Here is a 7098-nt window from a genome sequence, read left to right on the forward strand (position 1 = left end):
TGAATAAAGCAAGACCACAAGGATGACTCGACTGATGAGTGGGTGACAGGATGGATCTGGCAGGACTGGATTTATCTTCTCCGACAAAATTTCCATTGATAAAGTAGTGACTATCACACTTCAAACTTTTTGTCGCTTACCTGGTCTGTATTTATGTATCTAAAATTATAGCATCTCTGTCATCTTCCTTTTTTTTTCTTTTTTTTTTGAGTAACTGGCAATTGTTTTTTTACTGTGGTACGCTCCATCTGAGGTATGAGAAGAAATAAAACGATGGGAGTTTTAAGTATGAAAGGTTGAACAGGTGGAGGAAGAGACAGAGTCTCCAAGTGGCACTGCGTCACTTCTGGGAATCGTGTCACCCGTTCGGTTTTGCACTTTCTGCCTCTCAAAGACCAGCTCAAGAAGCTCCAGTACTTCCTAATGTTGCTTCCTGCTCTCACCCCTGCCCTTCTTCCACAAGATGTTATTCCATATTTCCAAAAGACTGAGAGTCTCTGGGGTTTACAAGCATTTCCTAGGTCTTCCTTCTGAAATCACTTTTTCTCTTATCCAAAGATAGGCACAGCTCAGCGTCTCTGGCTTCAGAACTTTGTTACAGGCTTTACAAAGGTTTTGCAAAGGTCTTACATGCTGGTAGCACAGCATGGGGGGAGCGCCGATGGGAAGTTTTTCAGTAGTCTTCAGTCTGGTGCTGCTTTTGCTGCTAGATTTGGAGTCTGTCAATAATGACTTTCATATTTGGAGTGATTATGTATTTATAGCTTGCACTTCATAGTCTCAATCCTTGTCATAGAGTGGAAATTTGTTGGAGTGGGGGTTTTGGGGGTTTGTATCTTTGTCCCATCTTGAAATCTTTCTTCCACTTTCCCTTTTTTTTTTTTTTTTTCCTCCTTCTTCCTACATGTTGGAGTTCATTGTGTACCATCCACCAAGCAGGTTCTTTATCTATCATCTCCTTAACTTTTACTTCTAACTTTATTTGTGTGGACCTGCCTACGCTTTGTGTGTGCATGTTTTCTTGCCATTGAGGTTGTGCCAAGAATTAATTTTGTTTGCAGTTTCATTACTACTGCATCGTGCTTGAATGAAACCTCTAAGTGCAACTAAGAACTTTTCCTATGTTCACCTCATGCCCAAGGTGTCATGTCCTTTATTAATTCTAATGAAATTATATCTGATTTTCTGTTTGCTCTGTGTTGCATGTCTCCTACTGTCATTTATACATGCTTATCCTTTATTTATTTTGCTGTTGCAGATTGTTGTACTGTGTTCCGATACCATGCATCTGTAACTCTGGCCAAGCCATAATCAATTCTCTGTCTCACAGGGTGTGTTGTGATACTTTCAATACTTCTGTAGGCCTGGGAACAAGTCAGACTCACGAGTGCGATGCTGGCTGCTATCTACCATTGTCCAAATCTCTGGAAATTTTGATGGTGTCTGTTGTACTCTACCACTTCCCGAGTCTAGTGAGGAGAAGCTCGTTCAAGGATAAACAAATGCACAAAGAGCCCTAGAGTACTGGCAGGAGGTTGACTTGTATCTCTTTTTTGAATGTGTATCACCGATTAATTACTTTTCAACTTGTTATGCTTGTTAGTCAGGATAGACTCCTTATATCTCAGAGTACTTGCACTTGATACTGAGGGTTTCAGTGGGTAGCCGGTGTTTTCCTCACAGCTCTGTTGTTTCCAAATCTGTTTTGTTCAGTTTCATATCTGGAGCCTCACTATTCGAGTTAAAGGTTTTACAAAATAGGGCTTACTGAGGTACTGCAGAAATCTGGAGGAAGAGGTAGAAAATATATCTGTCTTTGAGTCTTTTTGTGCCACTGAGCATTAATCTCTTGACTGATTGAATATTTGGAGTTACTCCAGTATCAAACCTATAAGAGTGCTAAAGAGGAAAAGCTAAAGAGGCCATTTAAGTGTCATTCAGGTAGACATTACCACTATTTGATTCGAATTTCCTTTGTGGGAATGTGTTGTTCTTTTTGGGGTGCTTAGGGATGCTGCTGGGTTTAGGCATGTTCTGAAGCTCCCCTTCGAGCTCTCTCCTCTGCATTTCAGTGGTTGAAAGTTTATACTGCCAGGTCTCTGCCAAAATCCTATCATTATTTTCCCCTCTCCCTCGTGTCATAAATTTATGTCCCCTGATTCTTAAGATCTTTTCAACTTTTTCTGTAATACTACTTCTAAAGCTTTAAAATGCATCTTTCAAAACCTGACAGGCTTTAAAATAGGTTTTGATGCAGTCATCTTAGAGTTGTTTCCTTACAGTGTGTGTCTCGTCAGGAAAATTAAATAAAATAGTCTGACTTTCTCATGACTTTTTAAAAGAGTCAATCAATAGGAATGCCTTGGAAAATAAGGAAGTAATCTTGTATAGTCTCTAAAAAGAGATCCTGAATCTTTTTGTTTGTTTGTTTCGTTTCTAAGATGCAGTTGTCTGGGTTGCTTTCCCCCCCCCCCCTTTTCCCTCATTCCTCTCCTTTCCATTAACCAATGTGTGTGCTGTATGATTTGAATATAACTTACATCCTAACTTCCATGCAGTTCTCAATAGAATTGTGCATCTACTTTTTTTCTTTGGGGGTGGAGGGCAGGGGAGACTTGCATGATTAAGAGCCTTAAAGCATAACTAAATTGTTTAATTTCAATGAATTGAAAGAGGTACGTGGAGGTGCCTATAGGTGGAGCTAAATATCAAGCAATGTCATTGCATGCTACTGAATAAAACTAAAAACTCAAAACTCAACCTCCAGCTAAGGCTCCCATCACAATAGCAGATGTGGAAAAGAAGTAATTTCACCATTAGATTACAAAAGTACAGTATTCCTTGTCTCTGATCCCTTTGAATATAGTTGATTTGAAATGCATCTGTGGTGTATAGGAAATCTTGTAGCGAGATACTTTTTAGAAGTAATCATAAGCCATTGTAGCAGTAAGCTGCAATGTGGCACACTGTGCTCTACTTAATTTCATTGATAGCACTCATGAGAGAAAGTTCACATATGTAAAGTGTTTGAATCAGCCTGCTAAGAAATGTTCACTTTCAGAGCACGTTAACTACTGGAAGATAGCTAGCAGTTAGTTTCACATCTCAAATTGTTAGAAGGCCACAAGGATGCAGTACAGGTTTTGAAGACTTTTGCTTCTGTTTGTGCAGTTTGTGCTTTGTAACCTCTAAAAAGCACATCGAATGTGTATCCAATATTTCATGGCAAGGTTGCTTCCAATACTTGAGTAACTCTGTGCATCTCTGTCTGGGTATCCCTGTATGCAAGTAAGCATGCATACTGTAACATGGGGTTAATCCAAATGATAAAGCATTTTGTAGGTGGGCTGTTTATGCTAGGGTATAGCGGTTCCGTGGAGAGAAGTGTTTTGTCACTGAAAAGTCATCACTGCAATGCTTGCGTAACAGGAAAAGCAAGTTATAAAAGGCATGCTTTGCAGGCTTGCAGTGATGGTTAATGCTTGTAATTTTGCAGATGTCTTTATATCATACCTTTTCAAACTAGTGTTAATCTAACTTTCATATTTAAGTGCACTGGCTCAAAGGAAGCGTAACCAGCAGTGAAGCTACCTGTTAGAAGTGGGGTATGATTTTATGCCAGAGGATAGAAACTATCTATCTGGGATGAAGTTCTGTTTGTATCACATTATCAGTCGCTCTACCAGCTGCTCTGGCCTAGCTTTGTGCCATGTAAATAAGAGTAAAAATTGCTAGTGTTACATAGCCATTAGACATGTTTAAAGTATTATGAGAAACATTTCAAACTATTTTTGTCAACTTTTCTTCTTAAAACCATTTGCTTTAAAGGGGCACATAGGACACACACAGAGTGAAAACTGGCTGGTTACAAATGTGAAAAAGGAGTTCAGATGCCCAGCTCTTTGTGGCCACTATATAAAGTGATGCTAATTCACAGGGTGTATTTGAATTAAACAGGCGAGTTTATCCAAAAGCATTTCTTAATACGAGTTACTGTCAGGCTAATACAAAGAGGAACAGCTACGTAAAGTGCCTTTAACAGCAGCCGGGAATTTTGTTGGCCTTTTCCAGGACTGGAGCTGAACCATGTTGGATTGAGCCTTTGTTATGATAAGTAAAGTAATGATCAATTTATTGATGTTATTTGAGCTGGGGAAATATATGCCTTGGCATAACAAGCAGTTGCACAGCCCTTTGTACCTCTTCTTTTCCACTCTTAAGATTTTGCCCATTCTGTGAAATGGAGTTTAATCACACTGGCCTGGTGTGGCTTGAAGCAGCAGGGTGCTGAGGTGCTTGTTATACTCAGCAGTGGCTGAAATGGTTCAGGTGCTGAAGCCCTTCTGTGTAGTAGGCTGGGGGACTCACCCCTGTTTTGGTTGATCCCCTGCTCAGTAGGGACAAACAAATCAGCAGTCAGCTGGCACTTTACCAGAGCAAATGTGTGGAGATTTTGTGTGCATTTACTTCTCTAGAAAGTGACAGATTTTTCAATTTCTGTTAGTATCTTCTCAGTGTTCCTCTGGTATCTTATGTCCCATTCAAATGTTTCTATAAATGCTGTTTCTGGTCTCTTGAGAATTGCAGAAGCAGACAGCCAGTGAACTCTAAAGGCTGCAAGGAAATTTTTGTTCAGCCAAGTAATTATTTCTCAAACGTATCTTTTAGATGCTTTGTGTGTGTACTCCGTACTTCATTCAAAGGAGGGAGAGTATGCAAAGAGAATATACACGCTAATATAGCTCTTGTGAGAGGGAAGTACAGTATCTTCCTTGTTCTGATATTGAAGGTCAAAACTATTGCATATCATAACATGCAGTATTCTGGCTGAAGGCAAATGAGCTTGACTGTGATGAAGGACACCTGGAAGGAGTTTTACTTCTTTAAAAAAAAAAAAAAAAAAAGCTGCAGGGCAAAGTCTTGCCTGTAATTGCTTTTCCAGTCTGTGTAAGGTGGCTCTGTCTGAAACAAGGTAGCTGCCCAAGCTGTCTTAAGATGCACTTCTTAGATGTACTGGAGTTATTCTAAAGACTGAAAGGGTTAGGCTTGTATTTCCTCAGCCGTGCACAGGATTTCATTCAAAGAGATGGAAAAGGCTTTCAAGAAGAGTTTTTGCATGCTGAAGTCCACTGCTCCAGATGTTTTTGGTTTTTTTCCATGAAATTTCCTATGTTGAGATTTTAAGGAAGAGCAAGTGGCAGTCAGACTGAGACAGAGGGAAGAGAGGGAGCATGCTGTGATGGAAAAGGTGGTAAGAGGCAGAAGGAGGACAGAAGGAAATCCTAGGAGCAGGTTAACTGATTTGGAATTAGGAAACTGGGAGGAAGCATGAACACAGAGCAGCTGTCACTAGTGTCCTTTGCTGGTTTCCTGCTGTACTTGAGATGGTTGTATGATCTGTGACCTGATCCATGACTAGATCCAAGCCACTTCAAGAACTGCAAGGCAGGTGTGTGGGGAAAGGGGTGAGCACAGCGGGCACACTGTCCCTCTGTCTAGTCTGTGGTTCCTGGATGAGAAGATGGCCTCACCAGACCACACCTGGGACTCTGCCACCATCATTTCCCCTGTCTGGGCTAGTCAGCAGGGTGGCTGAGTGTCAAGCATCTCAGGTAACGCACTGGCATCTGTCACACTCTCACTTCTGCCAGTGTCCTAAAGGGGATGGCCAGCAGCAACTGCAGTTGTTGTTCTTGGTCATGAGAGGGTCACCTCGCAGCTTGGAGTGTGAGGCAGCTGGATGCCTGCCCTGGCTCCTTGGCTTATGCCAGGCCTGCATGAATTCATTAGGAAAAGGAGAGGCAAAAGAGATTCCTAAGGTGGAGAGGAGGAGTCTGCATACAGGAAAGAACCAAAACAGGGAGAGTTTGACGTGGACATCAGAGCAAGCCCGGCTCAGATTTCCTCTCCCACCACTCCTCAGTGCCCTCACATATGCCTCCTCATGGTGGACGCAGCGGTCCTCCAGGTTCTTCATACCCGCTGGCAATACTACTGCTGTAGGGACTGTCACACTGATCCTCTTTGTAATAATGGCTCTGATCCAGCAGCTGGACCTGTGCCCCTGGCACTTCACTTTCCTCTCCCAAAACACAGGCACTGCAGCACTGGGTACCTCTCAACTCCCTACCCTCCTCCTAATTTTTGAGGTTCACAGAGAGGAAGCCTCTACTTTCTTATGCTCCAGTTGCACATCTATATTTCACTGACCTTCCTTCACCACTTGAACTAGAACCAAATGGACAGGTCTAATGGCCTTACCAGTCATGGTGCTGCTGATCAGAATCTCTGTGTTTCAAGGTTCAGCCAAGCACAACTATGGTATTATTTTTAAAAGTACGAGCGAATATAATTTCTTAGATTATTTTTAAAGCTAAGGACTTAGGCATTTTCTGGGAGGTTTTTTTTATGCTTTAAGGAGAATACACAATTCAGTCTGATAGCAGGTACATGTACACGCATGTTCTGTACTATATAGCTGAGCTCATCATCTGAAGGACTGGTGCACCATAAGGAAGTCCACTTAGATGCAGGGCGCTCACAATAAGCAGGGAAAAGCTAACCTAATTATGCTGGAGGACTAGTAGTGTGAGTGCAGACTTTTACTGCCTTAGATCTCTTGAGGAAAGGCGAGATGAAAAACTTCAGGCTCATGAAAATAATGCAATTTATGCTGTGGGAAATCTTCAAGAAGGGACATGGGGCTGTTGTACCTACGAGTAAGGTCTTGAATTCATTTGGGTGAGTCATGGCTAGGTATTCAGTTTGAAGTCTCAGATGTACTAAACAATTTACATTATTTTTAAAAAATATTTTTAAAAAATACTAAACAAAAGCTCCAAGGAATTCGGTGAGTAACCATGAGTTTTCTAGGTACCTTCAGCTCTGGATACTCTCTCCTTTCAGGGATGCATTATAGAATGGAAACTTTGACACAACCTTAATTACAGGCTAGTGCTGCTATAATATAGCTCCTGTAGGTAGGTCAAAAAGCTTCCTGAGCACGGTACGGTGTTCCAGCACGTACTCACTGAGGAGCGGTTCTAATGGCTCGCTGCTGATTAAGGAGAGTGGTTTAGCAGTCAAAATTTTTACATG

The sequence above is a fragment of the Gymnogyps californianus genome, chromosome 1 (genome assembly GCF_018139145.2).
Source record: "Gymnogyps californianus isolate 813 chromosome 1, ASM1813914v2, whole genome shotgun sequence".
In the NCBI taxonomy this organism is placed as follows: Eukaryota; Metazoa; Chordata; class Aves; order Accipitriformes; family Cathartidae; genus Gymnogyps; species Gymnogyps californianus.